General features: G+C 40.6%; 1 long non-coding RNA gene across 1 annotated transcript; it reads right to left on the bottom strand.

The window, feature by feature from the left end:
* Positions 1-774: 774 nt before the first annotated feature.
* On the bottom strand, positions 775-12,810 carry LOC130543119 (uncharacterized). Its single transcript, XR_008958172.1, has 3 exons — positions 8,049-12,810; positions 3,904-4,001; positions 775-3,630 (listed from the first exon to the last, which is right to left on the bottom strand). It is a non-coding gene; the product is annotated as an uncharacterized LOC130543119 (long non-coding RNA).
* Between the last annotated feature and the right edge of the window lie 7,571 nt (positions 12,811-20,381).

Below are 20,381 nucleotides of genomic sequence, written 5' to 3'. Positions count from 1 at the left end.
AGCCGAAATCAAGAGTCAGAGGCTTTACCAACTGAGCCATCCAGGCTCACTTCTTTTTAATGTCAAAAAATCTCTTCCACTTGATAGTTGCTGATCTTTTAATTTCTTTGAGGGAAGGCAACAGCAAATATCCTTTGTTCAGACACTCTTTTTGCCATTTTATTTTTGTCAAAATAGAAATTCAGTTATTTCCTTCTGATTTAAAAGGAATATTCCTTCAAAACACTTCAGGAAAAAAAAAAGCATGAAGTGGAAAATAAAAATCCCCACCATGCAGAAAGCCACTATGGATTAAACCCTTTGTGGACATTTTCAATACAAATACACATTTAGAAAAATGGTATTGTCCTATACACACTGCTTTATAACTACATAATTTATTTCACTTCTTATTATCTTTCATTTGCCACTAGAATGTTAACTCCAAGAAAGCAGGAATTGCTTTTACTTTTTTCCCCTCACTGCTGTATCCTCTGATTAGAGGAGGCAGGCACTCAATATCAGTTACATGAAGAAATAAACAAATCCCAGTTTTTGTTTTTGGTGTTTTTTTTTTAGTTTAAAAAAAAAGTTTATTATGGGGTGCCTGGGTGGCTCAGTCAGTCAAGTGTCTGACTCTTGATTTTGGCTCAGGTCATGATCTCAGGGTCATGAGATTGCCCTGCATAGGGCTCCATGCTCAGCAGAGAGTCTGCTTCTCTCCTCCCTCCGGCTCTCCCTCTGCCCTCCCCCACAACTTGATCTCTCTCTCTCTCTCAAATAAATAAATAAATCTTTTTAAAAAATAGGTTTATTACTTCACTTTCCAGTTATAAATACTAGGGATGTCATGTATACCATGACATTGCTGTGTGATATACAGCATGATGGTTTGACTTACACATATATTGTGAAAGGATTACAACAGATTTAGTTAATGTTCATCTTCGCATATAGATACAGTAAAAGAAAAGAAAAAAAAATTCTCCTTGTGATGAGAACCCTTAGGGCAAATCCCACTTTTATCACCTAACACAATGTCTTGGAATTTCTTTTTTCTGTGTCCATAAATATATATTTTCACCAACATCTATTTTATTGGTTGCATATATTTCAATGTATTTATTGAGCCAGTCCTTTACTGATTGCCTGTCTAACTCGTTTCCAATTTGTCAGTATTATAAACAGTACTGTAATGAATATGTTTTCACTTAGGCTTGTGAACCTCTGGGATTATCTCTCCTTAGATCATTCTAAAAAGAGAAATTTCTCGGTCAAGGAGAATGCACATTGTAATTATAAATCATTTCACCAAGCCAGACCTCCAGAAAGTAACCGCAATTTATTCTTCTGCTCAAGTACGAGATTGCGACTTTCCTCACAACCTAGCTAGAGAGATCAAACCTTTTATTTATTTATTTTTTGAAGATTTTATTTCTTTATTTGATAGAGAGAGAGAGCACAGCAGAGGGAGTGGGAGAGGGAGAAGTGGGTTCCCTGCTTAGATAGGAGCTCGATGCAGGACTCGATCCCAGGACCCTGGGATCATGATCTGAGCCAAAGGCAGATGCTTAACTGACTGAACCACCCAGGCGTCCCGAGCATCAAACCTTTAAATCTTCGCAATCTAATAGGTAAAAAATATTGTCATACTGCATTTAAATTTGCATTTATTTTGTAAATAGTGTGTTACACATCTTTTCTTGTTTATTGTATGCATTAATTTTGTGAATTTTTCACTGTTATTAGGGTGTTTAATCCTTTCTTACTGATTTATGGTAACTGTTCATTAATATTAAAGATATTAATTAACCTTTTATATGCTGTGAATGCTGAAATTTTTATTCCTACTTTGTTATTTTATCAAAACTTATTTTCTTGGTATCTTTTTCCAACTGGAAGTTCTACTTAAATTTTTTTAATTGAAGAATAACACACATACAGACAAGGAAACAAATTTTAAGTGTGCAGTGTCTTTACACCCACATAACCACTACCCAAGTCAGATTTCCATGTAACTTCTCCTAGTCAATAATCTTCCCAAGGCAAAGGCGACTCTGACCAAGTTTTAACTTTGGACATAAAAATATCTGTCTTATCCTTCATGATATGTATTTTTGGGCCATGTTTAAAGAAGTCATTCCTCAACTCATCATTATGTAAATATTCACCTACATTTTATTCTGGCACTTCTGTGATTTCATTTCTTATATTTAAATCTTTATTGAATCCAGCAGAAATCTATTCTAATGTAAACTGTGAGATAGGTTCAAAGTTCCCTGTCTTCTCTGTTCCCTCAAGGGCTACTACCCAACACTATTTGTTAACTAGACAATATCACTTATAAACCCGTCAACACCATCTCCATGATTTGCAATGTTCTCTCTTTCTGTACTCTGCTCTCTTTATCTACCTATTTATTTCTTCATCAGCATCTCACCATTTTAAATATGCTCTAGGTTTTAATAGATGCAGCAGTGAATATTGTATTGTTACTCTCTTTCAAACATTTCTTATTACCATTCACTTATTCTTCCAGAAAAACTTCAAAATCATTTTGTGAAATTCTTGCACCAAATCCCCTGAAAAAACTGAGACCCTAACTGGAATTACATTGAATTTATATACTAATTTATAAAATGTTTATATCTTTATGCTGTTGGACTTTCCATTTATGTCTTTCCACTTCTTCAAAACTTTATCTTCCTCAATAGCATCACAAAGATTTCATCATATAGACACTGCAGAGTTCTGTTTTCTTAACTTGGCTTTTTATATTTTTTATTGCTGCTATATTGACATTTGTCTTATATTTTCTAACTCATTACTGATGTATAGGAAACATATACTTTTATTAAATACACGTGTATATTATTACACATATCTAGTCATCTTACTAAACTCATTAGTTTGAAGTTTTTCTTTTCTATATAGATAGTATATCTGAAAATATTTATTTCAACAAATATTTCTACCTTTTATTTATTTTCCTATTTTTATTACACTGTTTAGAACTTTCAGAACAATGTTTAATGCTTTGCCCTTACAAATGGCATCCTTGTGTTTCATGAAAATGCATCTAGTTCGGTGTTCCCAACCCATCCCCTCCAAACTCCACAGGTGCTGATTCATTAAATCTGAGGGGGATCCAGGTGACTGTGCTTTGTTTGCTACGCAGGTAATATTGAAGGATGTTCTTCCCCAACATACCATTGAGGACCCTACTCGAGTGTTATTCAATATGATTTGCGTTATTTTTCATCTTAAGGAAGTATCGCTCCATTCTAAGTTTAAGAGTTACTCATTGGGAGTTTGATTTCATAAAATGTCCATTTCAGCATCTCAATGATCCTTCCACTAGGATAAAATATGAAAGCGTACCTGTTTGAAGGCCCCCAGAAATACCAAAGCAGGTAGGACATAAGAGGCTGGTTTTCTAGAGAGAGGAAACTCATTTGGGTAAATCTGACATTCTGTGCCATCTTCCTCTTGAGACATCTTTCCATGCTACAGCAGCACAGGGCAGAGACCAAGAAGCTGATCAAGCAGTGGGGCCCCAGGCTGCCTTAGTCAGTGGAACATGCAACTCTTGATCTCAGGGTTGTGAGTTTGAGCCCCATGTTGGGTGGAGAGATGACTTAAAAATAAAATCTTAAAAAAAAAAGAAAAAAAGGAAGTTGAGCAAGAAGCAATAACAGAGAGACTAAGAAGCTTACCAGTGCTTCTGGCAGACTTTTGGGACAAGGGAGAAAACCACTGGAGTTCAGAGCCACTGTGGGGAGGGGCCTGTCAAACACCCTGGGCTTTAAACTGGGACCCGATGGTCACCTTTATGTATCAACTTGGCTAGACCACAGTACCCAGATTTTTGGCCAAACATTAATGTAGGTGTTTCTCTGGAGGAATTTTTAAGATGAAACTAACGTTTGAATCAGTAGATTTCAAATAATGCAGATTATCCTCCACAATAGGGGTGGGTCCCATCCAATCAGCAAAGACCTTAACAGAAAAGATTGATCTTCCTGGAAGAAGAGAGAGAAGCAGAAAACAAATTGTAAGGTGGTGAGCTTATACATAAATATATCAGTAACTACACTAAATTTAAACTAAGTAAATATCCCTATTTAAAGATAAAGGTTGTTTGGATATTTGATGATATCGAATTGGCAATTCACTACTTATAAGAGATGCACCTTACATACAAAGATTCAGTAAAACTGAAAGTTAGAAGCACTAGTCAAAACAAAGTTATACCAACATCAGACAGAGTATATTTTAAGGCAAGGAGCAGTCCTAAAGGAAAGAGACATTTTATAATATAAAAAGTCGGTCCACCAGAAGATACAAAAATTCCACATTTGTATGCACCCAATAGTACATATCTATATGGACAGAGAGAAAGAAAAAATTAACTAAACAAAAAGGGGAAATGGATATATTCGCAATCACACTGGGAGTAACATATTTTCTCAGTAATCGATAGAACAAGGAAGCACAAGAAACAGGAAAGATATAGAGTATTTGAACAGGATTAAATCTTATCTGGCACAGAATATCGAGTGAACATTTTTGTTTCCCTGAAATTGTCGCTATGGCCCCAACTGCAAACAGACAGGCTCCAGGAGATGGCCAAACATGGAGCCCAACACCTCCCCCAGGGCTTTCTGAGAGGCAGCTCAGCTGCCTTACTTCTGGTTCCCCCCCCCCCCCCAGGTGTCTATGTCGGAAAGCCAGAGAGAGAAGGAGACCGAGTCTTCCCAGCCAAGTCCTCAGTCTTCGGTGAGCAGTGTTGTAATGAGAGGGGAATTCTCCTATTACTCTGCGGAGAGGGAGGGCTGCATCCCCGCCAAGTAAGGGGGGATTCCAAGAGGACAGTTTGTAAGAGCCAGGTGCCCAGAATAGTTTTCGCTCTCCATTTGGGTGTCTGCTCGTGCAGTGGCTGTACTGATCTGCCCTGAGCCCACCCAAAGGTGCCAGGGGGAAGACAGTCATACGGCAGACAGTGGGTAAATCTGTGGATCAGACTGGACACCCTCAGTTTTGGGGTGTCCTCATAGGACCAATGGGCACAGGTAAGGTAGTTGGGATGAAGCCTTCTTGCTAATATTCCACCCAAGAGAAAGGCTGTGGTTGAACAGGTGGGGAGAGGGTGGGGACAAGGGAGGATGAAAGTGTTTGAACCAGGCCAGACTTCCCATATCAAGGAAGTGTGAGCTTGGGTAGGGAGGTGTGGTTTGCATGGGACCCACAGAAAACTCCACATGTGATTGCTACAAGGAAGCTGACAATCAGTGCTAAATGAAATAACAGCCAAAGGGGAGAACTTTGAAATCTACCATACATCTAAGTAAAAAGACACATGTCCTTCCTTTTCCCTCCAGCGCTCTGGGATGACCCTGATCCTAGAGGAGCTAGAAACAGACGACGCCCCTTTCCACTTTCTATGTGTCCCAAACCTTGGGCTGGCCTGGGAGGTGTCCCAGGATCCCTACAGTCTCCCTTACTTATTTTCAGGCAGTGCCCTCCCTCGACTCCCACAGTTGTCCTGTCCTGCAAATCAATCCCTACTCTCATCCCCAGACAGGAAAAGCTGGAGGAGAATAGTAGGGGAAAAGGGACTAAAGGGCTTTGAAAGCAGGGTTGATAGCCTCCCTGCTAGATGGTTCTTTTAAAAGTCAAGATCCACCTGACACTTGGGCCTGCCCACCCAGAAGGGGGGGTTTTTTGTTTGTATGTTTGTTTGTTTTAGATCTTATTTATTTGAGAGACAGAGAGTGAGAGAGAGGGAGCACGAGCCGGGAGGGGGGGAGGGGAAGAGGGAGAGGGAGAAGCAGACTCCCTGCTGTGCAAGGAGGCCTCTGATGTGGGGTTTGATGTGGGGCTCAACCTGGGGCTCAACCTGGGGCTCGATCCCAGGACCCTGAGATCATGACCTGAGCCAAAGGCAGATGCTTAACCAACTGAGCCACCCAGGCACCCCCAGAAGGGTGGCTTTTAAATGAAAGCAGGAATGGGGCGCCTGGGTGGCGCAGTTGTTAAGCGCCTGCCTTCAGCTCAGGGCGTGATCCCAGTGATCTGGGATCGAGCCCCACATCAGGCTCCTCTGCTGGGAGCCTGCTTCTTCCTCTCCCACTCCCCCTGCTTGTGTTCCTCTCTCGCTGGCTGTCTCTCTGTCAAATAAATAAATAAAATCTTTTAAAAAATCAAATAAATGAAAGCAGGAACCATCCACCTTCATTTTGTGACTAGGGGCTGTGGTTTCCCTGGGCTGTTAGGATCCTCTGTCCATCTCTCTAGGCAAGAGAAGGATTTTCCCCTGCATAGCTAGAGTCCCCAAGGGTGATTCACAGCAAATTACCGGCCTTAGGCCTCATTGCTATTACTATGATTGCTATTACCAATACTGCCACTCACTGAGTTGCGTCTATGTGCCACCAACTGTACTAGCCCTGTGTATGTATTCTCTTATTCACTCCTGGTATTCACATTTTATGAAATTGAGGACTTTGAAGCTGGAGAGGGTAAGGCACTTAGTTAAGGGACATAGCCAGCAAGTGAGGAAGCCAGGAAACCATCCCAGGTCAGTCTGGTTCTGGAGCCCGCTCATAACCTCAGCATTATGTCCTCCCCTAGTGCTGAGGGGAAAAATATACTTGCAACTTGGGATCAGCTGAGAACTACTAGAAATATTATTTGCAGTGTCTGAAGGTGAGGTTCTTCCACAACAACATAGTGCAAATAATTTAGAATCAGTCTTAATTTCAAAATGTTACAGCAAATTCAGGTCCTTCTTTCCCTACATTTGGTTTAAGAAGTCTTGGCTCGCCAAAATAACCTTGAACACATCAAACGAAGAAGCTGTGAAAGCCCAAAATAGAAAAAGGCCACTCAAGACCTCATAAAAGTTAAAGTTTAGAATACATTTTTTCACTGTCTTAAAAATACTTTACTTCAATAACACCTTGTGGTGAGAAGGGAATCTGGCAGCGAGAGCAGATCTGGGAAGAGGCTGTTGAGTCGTTATCCTGGAAAGTGAGTTTGTGTGGGACGAAACACCTAGGAAGTGCTCTTCCTCTGGCTCTCACAAAACAAGGTCAACTGCCCCAATTTTTACAAATATGAGGCCGATCTCTGACTAGAGCCCAACTCACTGCCCAGATAATTTTAAAATTTGATCTAAATAAAGCACCCGGGGGCAACTTTTTGCCTCTGGAGTTGTTAATGCTTCTCCTGAACAGTGGGCTACCAATTCCCAGGTTTGCTTATTGATCGTGTTTATTGTTTTTTTACTCTTTGGACTTAGCTCTGTTGAGCTAGACCCAGAATCAGGTTTATCTTCCTCGAGTAAGAACAACCTGTGCCTCCTCTGACTCAAATTAAAAGTCTGTTTGTTTATTGATCATTCTACCCCAATTCTACGCCAGCTCTTTAACAAGTCGTAAAAACCCTGGATTCTCAGATGAGCATTTGACATAAGGAACAGATGGGCTTTCAAAAGCAATTCCACCACAGGTCACTGCCATAATTTCTGCCCTGCAGTGGCAAGAATAATATCAAATTGTCTGCAACTTTTATTGACCTTTCCTCAGTCTGGGCCATGGACGAATTGATTCGGTGCTGCTATTCTACTTCATGGGCCAGAGCGGGGCGGGCGGGGGGGGGGGGGGGACGGAGAGCTTTCCTGAGGGCTGATCCAGGCTGAATTCTGACACCAGTACTTTTCCACTCATCAAAAAAAAAAAAAAAAAAAATCTGATAGTATCTTTGGATGGGCTGGTTGCGTAGCCCCTTGCTATGAAAGAAAGAAAGGAGAGAGAGTGAGAGAGAAAGAAAGAAAGAGAAAGAAAGAAAAAGGGAGGAAGGAAGGAAGAAGGAGGAAGGAAGGAAGGAAGGAAGGAAGGAAGGAAGGAAGGAAGGAAGGAAGGAAGAAAGATATTCTTTTTTCCTCTGATGGTAGGGCTTTATTTTCCTGGACAAAGAATAGTTTGTATATACAACAGACTCCACTAGCCAATTATGGGCAGAAAGAAGGGCTACAAGATCAAAACCTCGAACATTGAAATGATTACCTGGGTAGGTATTCCCACGTTATTCCCAAGTTCATAAATAAGGAGACAACCACTGTCCAAAATTTGACTCTCCAAAGTTGCTTGTACAGAAACCCTTTGTGGTTACAGCAAGTTCCTTTTCTGCTGTGAAGTGGGAATCGATGTAGTAAGTGGCCCATGGGCTCTCTTACTAAACTTTGGTGAGCTGTGTTAAAACAAAACAAAAACAGTTTGAAAGTTGAGAGCCCCGGACCTTACTCAGCCACCAATAAAGATTGGCAGCTGCACCCCCAAGCACTTGCCAAAGATTACAATTCCAAGTTGGCTGTCATTAAATATTTATTAAAATGCCACTGAAAAGGAACTTGGGGTTGTTCAAAATCCATGCGGTCCAGCATCTAGGTTAAGCTAGATTAGCAGACAGCTAGGTGTCTGGGCTGAACCGTATGCTGCCCCATCGCCCGCACCCGAGTTCCAGCAGAATTATTTTACCATATATTGTGCTCTCCACATTGTACTTCACTGTGTTATATATGTTATAGGTAATACACACCTATTTTACTATAGATTGTGCCAACTTTCACACGACAAAACAGAGCCCTCTATGTGTTGTTTGGGTCCCTCATACACGTTTATATTATTTATGACATCACACATCTCGTGGCTCATCCATAGTGGGAATGTATTCTATAATCATCTGCCCCCACATTCAATCAATTTCTTTTCTCTTTCTAATATTTTACATATCCTGGAAAACCTTTCTACTAGGTATCCAGAGTCCAGGGTCTTGACACTTAGCGGGCATAAATATTTGTTTAAAGAATTAAAGGTGGGGGCGCCTGGGTGGCTCAGTCGTAAGCGTCTGCCTTCGGCTCAGGGCGGTTCAGGGCGTGATCCCGGTGTTGTGGGATCGAGCCCCACATCAGGCTCCTCCGCTATGAGCCTGCTTCTTCCTCTCCCACTCCCCCTGCTTGTGTTCCCTCTCTCGCTGGCTGTCTCTCTGTCGAATGAACAACTAAAATCTTAAAAAAAAAAAAATTAAAGGTGGAGTACAAATAAACTATAATTATAAAGGGTACAAGTGAAATTATAAAAGTGGAGTCTAACTGAAGTGCATTCATTTCTCCCATACTTGGGTCCCCCAACACGCATATGTAAAGCTGTCGCTCGTCCCGTGTACACTCATCAATTAGTTAGAAACCGCTCCTGTGCTCTTTCGTGAGAGTATGGCTCCTTATCTCATTCCATTATTCACTCCTTGAAGACAGAAAACACAGCATTTACTTCTGTGTACTTTGAACAGTGCTCTGCACACAATAGATACTCAATAAATGCAAATTAAATGAATGAATGACCAATGGCCTGGATGTGTGACCCAGGTTTTTGGGACTGAAGGGGTCATTACCCCATAATTCTGGTGTTATTATTTAGAGCCAATAGCACTTGGTGTATTCATTTCTATCTTAATAGCTGTTCACCTTAGGTCATACTGCCCACAGTAGTGATGGTAGGCCCTTGCTTTTTCTCCTAGGCACCTGTGGTAGACGTCTGTTCCTTTTGCTTGCCCAGCATCCACTCCTCCTTCTGCTCTTAATGCCATCATGGTTTTTCTTTGGAGAATGAATTCTCCCCCACTCTCAGAGCATGTGGTTCAGTTGGCGTATAGGCACGAGGCCCGGGCCTGGCCAATCAGAGCAGTCTATCTCCCTGGCCACAGTGATTGGTCCTGGGATGAAGTGATGACCAAAGCCATGACTGAATTTAAGCCCAGGACTTTGTTTTGGAACTGTTGGACACAGAAGTTCTCTTTTTCTTGTTGGACTTACCAAGACAATAGGACATAACCCTGTAGCCATCAAAACTACCATATTGGAAAAACTTAATTAAATGAACACACACACACAAATAAAAAATATAAATGAAGAAACACTGAGTATCTAAGAACCAAGAGAGGAATACAAAACGAGTCTTGGGCGCCTGGCTGGCTCAGTGAGTGGAGCATGCAACTCTTGATCTCAGGATTGTGAGTTCGAGTCCCACATTGGTTGTAGAGATTACTTAAAAATGAAATCTTTAAAACAAAACATAAAAACAAAATGAGTCTTGATGACAGTGGGCCCTGGATCTAGCTGTGCCTGAACACCAGTCTGAATTGAATTTTGTCAGTGCAATGAAAATAGTTCAAACTGACACAGCATTCTATTCTCATTATATGGTCCCTTCCTAGGCCATGTTTATGTTCTAAGGGTCGTAATCAGAGGCTTTGTGCTTACAGAACAACACTAGGAGTGGGAGCTAAAATATTTGTGAAAACTTATCCCCAGTCTACCATGATTCAATTAAGAATAATTTAAAACTCCAAAGCCACGGGAAAAGTACAGAACACTAAGCTGAGGGAGAGGAGTTCTACACACAGATGTTTAAGCAGGGCAAGCAGGGCTGTTAAGAGCTGTTCAAGGTGGCAAAGGGGCCAGTGCTGTTCTTAAGGCAAAGTGAGGTGAAGAGAGGAGGCTGCCAGGAATCGGGAAGATAACTACAGGGACCGACTGAGGAATATCTAAGAATAGTCTTACCTCCTTTAGTCTAGGTGATGTTTCCACTTCTTTCACCCACTAACCCATTACTATTTCTCCAACACAAGTAACGACCAAGGTCTCACTCAGGCCCCAGGAAAAAGACAGAAATAACCCTCTGGCCATTGTGGGAGTTATTTTTTCTGGAGGAGAATGAGATGGGGAAAGTAATCCTTCCCTAGGAACTGATCACAGAGACCTGCTAAGCCCAGATGGATACAGAGGACTTCTACAGGCCAAGAGCCCAGTTCTCTCTTCTTTAGGTCAGTTCTTTCTCGGCTTTCCACCCTCCAGGTTTTGTCCAAAGATCTCTGCTAGCTCTTGCAGGCAAGGTTTATGTTGAATGGGTTCCAGTGGTGAGGTCATCCTAATGGAAGGTTTCCATATATGACATGCCTCTGCTGCTGCGCCCAAGAGCATTCCCAAGGCCCTTTCACTGATGCTGTCCAAGAATAAGATCTTGGCCGAATTCCCACATTGAAGGGGCAGTGGAGCTTTGGTTTCTGAAAATAGCAGGCATTGTTCTTTTTGTTCAATTATAAAAGCAATATTGTTCTCTGTAGAATATTTGGAAAATTCAAAAAAAGTATAGAAGGAAAAAAAATAATCACGCCATAATTCCTTCATCGGTGGATAACTAGTATTCATATTTAGATGTGATTCTTTCTCATAGTTTTATGAATACACGTACCCACGTATATTTTAGGAAGGCAGTGTTGTGTTGTGGTTAAGTGTGGGTTTGGAAGTCTAACACCACTCATTTAGGGTTCTGTGGTCTTTGGCAACTTATCTCTTTAAGTCTTAACTCCTTCAACAATAAAGTTTGCTAATTTTTAAATTAGTGTACCACAAGTATAATATTTTAACTTACAGGTATTTTAACTTACGGGTTTAAAATAAGAGCTATCTGGTCATAAAATTTCCCCCAACATCCTTCTTTCGATTTTGAAAAAATGGTTATTTCACTTATTCCAGATTAGTTTTAGAATATTTCCCAGTTAAAAAAAATGAGGGGGGGCGCCTGGGTGGCAGGGCGGTTAGGCGTCTGCCTTTGGCTCGGGGCGTGATCCCGGCGTTATGGGATCGAGCCCCACATCAGGCTCCTCTGCTATGAGCCTGCTTCTTCCTCTCCCACTCCCCCTGCTTGTGTTCCCTCTCTCCCTGGCTGTCTCTATCTCTGTCGAATAAATAAATAAAATCTTATAAAAAAAAAAATGAGGGGCACCTGAATGGCTAAGTCGGGTAAGCATCTGACAATTGATCTCAACTGCCTGTGTTGAGCTCCATGCTAGGTATGGAACCTACTTTGAAAAAATTAGATTTTTGTAGCCTTGCATTTAAATTTATGGATCAATTAAAAAAGAATTAACATCTTTAAAGCACTAAGTCTTTCACTCATGGAATATAGCATATCTGCCTTTCCATTTTTCTTCATGTCCTTCTATAAAGCTCAATGGTTTTTTTCCTGTAAGTTTTGCACATTTCCTGTTAATTTTGTTCCAAGATATTTTATAGTTTTGGTTGCTAGGATGAAAGAGATTTTTCCCCCCAACTGCAACTGGTCATTTGTTTGTTTGTTTCTTTTTTTAAAGATTTATTTGAGATAAAGAGAGTGAGCATGAGCAGGAGTGGGAGGGAGGGGCAGAGGGAGAGAGAGGGAGAAGCAGACTCCCTGCTAAGCAGGGAGCCTGACACGGGGCGATCCCAAATTCCGAGATCATGACCTGAGCCCTGAGCTGAAGGCAGACGCCCAACCAACTGAACGACCCCAGTGTCCCTAACTGGTTGCTTCTTGAACTAGGAAAGCTATTTCAGAAGTTTTATAATGTCTTTTAGTGGACAATTGCTGCTCTTTATTAGGTCTAACCATTTTTCAGGATTAACTATCTCTAGAATACTAGGTAGATAATTTGCAGCCAAGAACTATGCCTCCTTTCCAATAGTAAACTCTTTCTCCTACTTCATTAACATTGGCTAGATTATCCTTTCAGGACACCATGAGATAATAGTGGCTAGAATGGGTCTGCCTTATCCCTGACATTCTTTGTTAAGAATGATGCATGTTGGGAGCACCTGGGTGGCTCTGTTGGTTAAACATCTGCCTTTGGCTCAGGTCGTGATCCTGGGGTCCTGGGACCAGCCTGCATTGGGCTCCCTGCTCAGTGGGGAGTCTGCTTCTCCCTGTCCCTCTGCTCCACCCCTCCCCTGCCCATGCTGTCTCTCAAATAAATAAATAAAATCTTAAAAAAAAAAAAAAGGACCGATGCATGCTGGGTGTGTTGAATCACCATTTTACACAATATTGTATACCCGAAAATAATGTAAAACATTGTATGTTAACTCTACTAGAAGTTAAAAAAAAAAAAAAAAGAATGATGCTGGGTGTTTTCTCAGATCTATCACGTTAATGAAGCTTCTTTTTTCCCCCTAATATTAGGGGAGTTTCAAAAATAAAGAACAAATGTTGATTTTCATCTTCAAATATTTTATTACTCATGAGAGACTCTAAGGTCTGTTTTTTTCCATTGACCTACTTCTGCGAAATATGATATTAGTGGATTTCTTTCATGGGGCCATCGTTATGTTCTCAACAAACTCACCACATGCATCAGGGCTCTGGAGCTGGGCAGACCTGGGTTGCCATCCTAGCCTGCCACTTACTAGCTGAGTATCATGGGCAAGTACTAACGTGTTCTAAGTTCTAATGCGTCAAGGGATGGACAACAAATGCTGGTAGTTAATGTTCCTTTACTATATTATATTGATAAATTTGTAAGTGCTTTATTTAGGATTTATGCATCTAAGAGCTTGGTGTGAAGTGTGTGTATGTGTGTGTGCACGTGATTTATTAGGTTGTGTTCATAAAAATGAGTTACGTTGATTTTCTTATTTTCCTATGCTCTACAACAGTTAAAACAGTAAGAGGTATTTATACACCAAAGTCCACAGCAGCACTACTCACAAGAGCCAAGAATGGAGGCAACCGAGGTGTTGATCAATGGATGAGTAGATAAACAAAATGTGATAAAAACATAAAATGGAATAGTATTCAGCCTCAAAAAGGAAGGAAAGTATGACACATGCTACAACATGGGTGAACCTTGAGGACATTATGGTAAGTAAAACAAACCAGTCACAAAAAGACAAATATTGTATGATTCCATTTATATGAGGCATCCAAAGAAGTCAAATGCATTAAGACAGAAAATAGAAGGGTGGTGACCCTGGGGTGGGGGGTGGGAGAAAGGAGAGATGTTCAATGGGTACAGAGTTTTAATTTTGAAGATGCAAGTTCTGGAGATCTGTTTCACAAGAATATGAACATACTTAACACTACTCAGCTGTACATTTAAAAATGGTTAAGATGGCAAGTTTTATGTTATGTGATTTTTTTTGCCACAATAATAATTACTTTAAATGTAAATGGGAAAAATTCTCCAGTCAAAAGACATAGAGTGGCTGAGTGGATAAAAAGACAAGATCCCTCTATATGCTGCCTACAACAGACTCACTTCAGATGTAAGGACATACACAGATTGAAAATGAAGGGATAAAAAGAGATGTGCCGTGCAAATTGAAACCAAAAGAAAGCTGGGTAGCTATACTTATATCAGACAAAATGACTTTAAAACAAAGACTGTAATAAGAGATAAAGAAGGACATTACATAATGATAAAGGGGTCGATCCAACAAGAGGCTATAACATACATAAAATATTTACGCTGGCAACATGGAAGCATCTAAATATATAAAGCAAATATTAACAGATCTACAAGAGAAATAGACAGCAATACAATAATAATAGAGGACTTTAATACACACTCACATAAAATCCAGACAGAAAATCAATAAGGAAACATCAGCTTTAACAAAACTTAGATCAGACGACTTAACAGATACATACAGAACATTCCATCCTAAAGCAACAGAAACACATTCTTCTCAAGTGTATATGGAATACTCTCCAGGATACATCATATATTAGGCCACAAAACAAGTCTTCACAAATTTAAAAAGACTGAAATCATACCAAGCATCTTTTCCAACCACAATGGTTATGAAACTAGAAATCAATTACAAGAAAGCAACTAGAAAATTCACAAATATGTAGAGATTAAACAACATGCTACTGAAAAACCAATGGATCAATGAAGAAATCAAAAGCAAAATCAAAATACACCTTGAGACAAATGGAAATACAACCTACCAGAACTTACAGGATGCAGCAAAAGCTGTTATTAGAGGGAAGTTCACAGTGATAAAATGCCTATTTTAAGAAACAAGAAAAATCTCAAACAACCTAACTTTAGACCTCAAGGAACTAGAAAAAGAAGAAAAATGAAGTCCAAAGTTACTAGAAAAAAAGAAAATAAAGATCAGAGCAGAAATAAATTAAATAGAGACTAAAAAGATATATAAAAAAAACCCCAATGAAACCAAGAGCTGGTTTTTTGAAAAGGTAAACAAAATTGACAAACCCGTAGCTAGATTCATCAAGAAAAAAAGAGAAAAGGCTCAAATAAATAAAATCAGAAATGAAAGAGGAGATGTTACAATTGATACCACAGAAATACAAATTTGTGATCACAAGAGACTACTACGATCACACATCAACAAATTGGACAATGTAAAACAAATGAGTAAATTCCTAGAAACATACAATCTTCCAAGACTGAATCATGAACAGAAAATCTCAACAGACTAATTACTAGTAAGGAGATTGAATCAGTAATTTAAACACTACCTACAAACAAAATTCCAGGACAAAACAGCTTCACTGGTAAGTTCTACTAAACATTCAAAGAATTAATACCAATTCTTTTCAAATTCTTCCAAAAAACAGAATAGGAGGGAACATTTCCAAACTCATTTTACAAAGACCAGCATTACCTGATATCAAAACCAGACAAGGACACCACATGAAAAAAAAATTAAAGGCCAATTTCCTGATAAACATAGATGCAAAAATCCTAAACAAAATATTAGCAAAGTGAATTCAACATTACATTAAAAGGATCACACACCATGATCAAGTAGGATTTATTCCAGGGATGTTGAGAAAATGGAACCCTTGTGCACTGTTGGAGGGAATATAAAATGGTGCAGCCACTTCTGAGTAGTTATCTGAAGAAAATGAAAACACTAGCTCAAAAAGATATATGCACATATGTACCCACCATGTTCACAGCAGCGTTATTTACAATATATATATTGCATATATATATGCATGCAATGGAATATTATTCAGCCATAAGACAGACTTTTTAAATTGTAATATATATATATATAAAATCACATATATGTTGTGAGATACAAAATGGAATATTTTTCAGCCATTAAAAAGAATGAAATCTTGCCATTTAAAAACATGGGTGGGCCTTGAGGGCATTAGGCTAAGTGGAATAAGTCTGACAGAGAAAGACAAATACCATGTGATCTCACTTATATGTAGAATCTTAATAAACAGAACAAGCTCATAGGTACAGAGAATAGATTGGTGGCTCCCAGAGAAGGGGGGGTGAGATGGGTGAAGGGGGTCAATAGATATGAACTTCCAAAATAAATAAGTCATGGGGATATAATGTACAATCTGGCAACTATAATTAATCATATTATCACTACAAGGAAAAATTGTAACGGATAGTGCTGGATGTTAACTAGACTTATTGTGGTGATCGTTTTGCAATACAAACAAATGTCAAATAATTATGTGGTGCACCTGAAACTAATATAATGTTGTATGTCAATTATACCTCAATATAAATACATATATACAATCAGAATGGTGATATGATAAAGAAAATGGCATGAGAATTTACCTGTTCCTTGAAAGTTTGAAAGAACTCATTCATAAAAGCATATGGAGATAACACTCATATGCTTTTTTCCATTTCTTCATTGATTATTGATCTTTCAGGTCTTCCACTTGGCTTCAGATAATTAATTTTGGTTTCATTCACACATATAATTTTTTTTTCCAGAAAATCACCTATTTCACTGAGGAGCAAATTCATTAGCCTACTGACGTATAGTACTTTCTTATATATTTGTTGTAACCCCTTGTTCATTTCTAATTTTGGTATGTTTTTCTTCTTCCTCTTTGAGTATTCCTTTTTCAAAAAATGACATTATGAATTTATCTACCAACTCTACTTTAAAATTCAATAATTTCTGCTTTCCTCCTGACTTTCTACTATATATTTTTCTTTTTTTCTAATTTGAGTCAAATGTTTAATTCATTTTTTAATGCTTTCTTATTAAAGCATTTAAATTTCTAAATTTCCTTCTTTGTACAGCTTGTAGAAATTCCAGATGTTTAGTCTGTGATATTGCATCATCATTCATCTCTAAATAAGTAAATATGCAGTTTTTAGCTTCTCATATACTTTCCTTCTTTTACCTACTAAGAGGTAAATGTCTACGATTAACTTGTTAATTTCTAAATTGTACAATCTTTAAAGTCATTATTCAAAACGTGTGCACATTTACTATTCTGTTCCCCCAAGAACCCCAGAGATTTCCCACTTATTAGCAGGGTGACTTTGGACAAGTCTGTGCCTTTATTCGTATCTTTTTGAGTGTCAGGCACTATTCTGGGAGCTGAGAATACAAGGGTGAATAAGACCAACTTGCTATTTTCAAGGAGTATACTTTGGATACAGAAGCTAGAAATAAACAGGATGATTTTAGCTAATGACAGTGCTATTCGGAGAGTAAAAAGGTGTGGTAGAGTGATGGGGTGTCAGGCAAGACCACTGTCAGCGGCCACATCCCATGAACGCATCTTGGTCATTAGCCCAGAAAACCTCTCCTGAGCCATTTGGCACCACACTTCTCCCCTTGTTTTAAACTGTTGCCTTCCTTGGCTTCTGTGATAAGATAGCGGTGCCACTATCTCCTGGTCTCCTCCTGCCTCTCTGACCTCCCCCTTTCCAGCCTTCATCACATCTTCTCTTGACTACCCACTGAATGAGCCTGTTGGGCAGGATAACTATCTGTCCTGGCAGTTGGAGGAGAGCCCAACTGCTGGCTCCCTCTGCTGAGAGCGCTTGCTCACTTTCAGACCTTTGGCACAAGGTGACACTGCAGTGGCAGCACGGGCCCAAAAAGCAACATCCGAGGCAAGGCGTTAAGATGGCTTCCCACAAAGTGGAGATAGAGCTTCTCAATCAGGGCACAGGTCCAGCTGGCTTCCTTACACACAATTCAACACCAAGGACTCGATTTCAAGAAGGGCTAAGCAGAAGAAAGGAAGGAAGTGCCATGCTGCCTGAAAGGCGCTCAACACAGTGCTGGAAAACAAGCATGATACAGAATTTACATGATCGTTCAGACCTGACCCACGTAAGAAGACAAGGAGAAAACACTGCAAAACGGCAAAAAAACAACTCATCAAGCTGTGGGAAAGAGCCTAAAAGTGGCACTGGAGCTCAAAGAAGGAAGCCCCCAGAGAGAAGTTACCAGTGAGAGAAGACAGGAGAGGAGGTGGAACTTGAACTAAGCCCTAAGAGAAGCGGGCGTGGTCACCAAAGAAGGACACAAGGGCCCTTGGTTGTGCAGTGCAACCGGGCTGGATTCAGGATCTAACAGGCACAGCGAAGGCTACTAGACACAGCCCATAAGTATACTTCAGCTTCTAACCCCAAATAGACTAAGGTTAACAAAAAACTCAACCCTGGGCTAAGGAGTGGCGACTTTGTGAAGAGGATCAAAGTTCTCTTCCTCTTCTTTCATCTCAAAAAGTCGGTGGAACAGTTACAAGAGGGAGGTTGACAGAACGGCGGGATGGAAACCAGGGATAAAAGAGACGGTGCCATCTCCCTCGGTCTTGGCTCTGCTCTGGGTCTCAGGGGAAATGAGCAGAAATTTGGACTGTTTCTTCCAGTTCTTGAGATTCTCAGTTTTCCAGCTCAGAACATCAAAACAGACCAGGTAAGATATTTGGAGCTGAGGCCCAGCTGGTGATAAAGAAAGTGCATGTACCTCAAGACTCTTGTAGCCGGAAGGTGGGTGCTGTAAAGGTTTAGCAGGTAGGAGCAATGGCACCTCATCTCGAACACGTCCAGATACAAATAACAGGTGCCTCCAATCTTTACAGCATTTTACAACTCTCCTAGTTGCACATGGATTTCATTTTGTCCTCATTTGAGGTAGACATATCAGACGGATCCCATTTTATAGATTTTTAAAGAAGTTTGGGAAGTTAAGTGACTTGTGGGTGAATAAACAGCGGGTGAATAAAAAGCAAAGTCTTAAATGTTCAATCTGGCACTTCCTCTCCAGAGGATAATGTTCCCGTGGTCCTGATCCAAACAGGCTTTCTCAGTGCCCCAGGCAAAACTCCTCACAAAACAAAATAAGCCTTGACTCAGAAGTTCCACTCCTGGTCACGAACTGGTCTCCAAACCCAGGCGGGGTTAAAACACGGAGACACCAGGGCAGGGGGGGCGGCGGCAGTCAGGAGGCACAATACCAACTGATGAACTATTTTCTAGGGAACGACAACTGGTCTGTTCTTAAAACTGTTCTCAAAAGCTATCTGAAACAGACCAATGTTGCAGGATTCACTGGGCTTTCACGTCATTAAAGCTTTGTTCTCAGGGGTCTCCATTCCTCCCAATCCCCACATGAAAAATATTTTCTTCCACTGGGGCAACTGAAACCCAGAAGAAACGATCAGCAAAGGGGATAGGCAACATGATTTTAAAGTCAGGGGTGCCAGAATGAAAGCTGAAACCCTCGCCTCTCAAGCAACAAACAGCCAACACACTAGCCCCACTAGGGAATGTTTCTCCCCACATTGCCTTTTAAAGTGTCTGTTACCCGAGAAAGCAAAATAAATGCTTAAGTGGGTTCTTCTTCCTCCTTGGTGGCCTTTAACTGGAGTATGTGAGAGCGATCATCCAAAGCAACCCAACCCTGCCCCGTCCCCCAACAGAGCAGCTTCCCCAGAGTCTCTCTGTACCTGGCCCACGGCACTTTGGAAGGTCTGTGCTTCTGAAGCCAAATGGGATACAACCAGACACTGCATCTCTCTCCCCACTCAGCCCAGACCCATAAGCATGGTGCTCCTGTGGCCTGGGAGAGCGGGAGGGCTTTCAGGAGCCCAGGAATCAGTCTCTTTACTGAGCAGTTGCTACTCGTTCAATATAAGCTGCTTCCTCCTGTTTCATGGTCTGATTCTCTTTTATTCACAATATGGAATACTTCCCTCCTTTCCCTACAACTCTGGCTCCTCTTCTCTTTCATGGGGCTGCCCCATCTCCCTGCTTCCTTGCTACCACAGCTTTCCCCCAGAGCTAGGCGGGGAGACACTGAACCTGCCCCGTGCAGAGTGGCTATGCTGCGGCAGGTGCAAAGAGGGCATCTGCAGACTGCTTTCCTGCCCCCACTGCCCCGCCCCCAGCAGCCTCTGAGATTTCTTACACATGGGCGCAGAGGCAGAAAAGATGTGGCCATTTGGTAAAAAGTAAATGACCGATGTGGTTGTGACACATGACATATTCAGTTTACTCTGGTTTAAAAAACATTTCCAGAATGTCTCTGAAGTGCAGAGATGGATGAGAGAGCTCACAATTCTTAGGCATAGTGGTCCCTGAACTATGACTCGTGCAGTGCTTTTCAACCCTGGCTGCACCCCAGCAGCTTTAGAGACAAAGATGAAAACAAAACAAAAACACGGTCTGGGGCCCCACCTCAGAGATTCAGAATTTACTGGTATGGGGGAGAGCACAAGTATCAGTATTTTTTTTTTGTAAATGCTCCCCAGACATTTGAATGT

The sequence above is a fragment of the Ursus arctos genome, unplaced genomic scaffold (assembly GCF_023065955.2).
Source record: "Ursus arctos isolate Adak ecotype North America unplaced genomic scaffold, UrsArc2.0 scaffold_8, whole genome shotgun sequence".
NCBI classification, from domain to species: Eukaryota; Metazoa; Chordata; class Mammalia; order Carnivora; family Ursidae; genus Ursus; species Ursus arctos.
The sequence above is the reverse complement of the archived record's forward strand: the minus strand, read 5'-3'. Positions and strand labels throughout refer to the sequence as shown.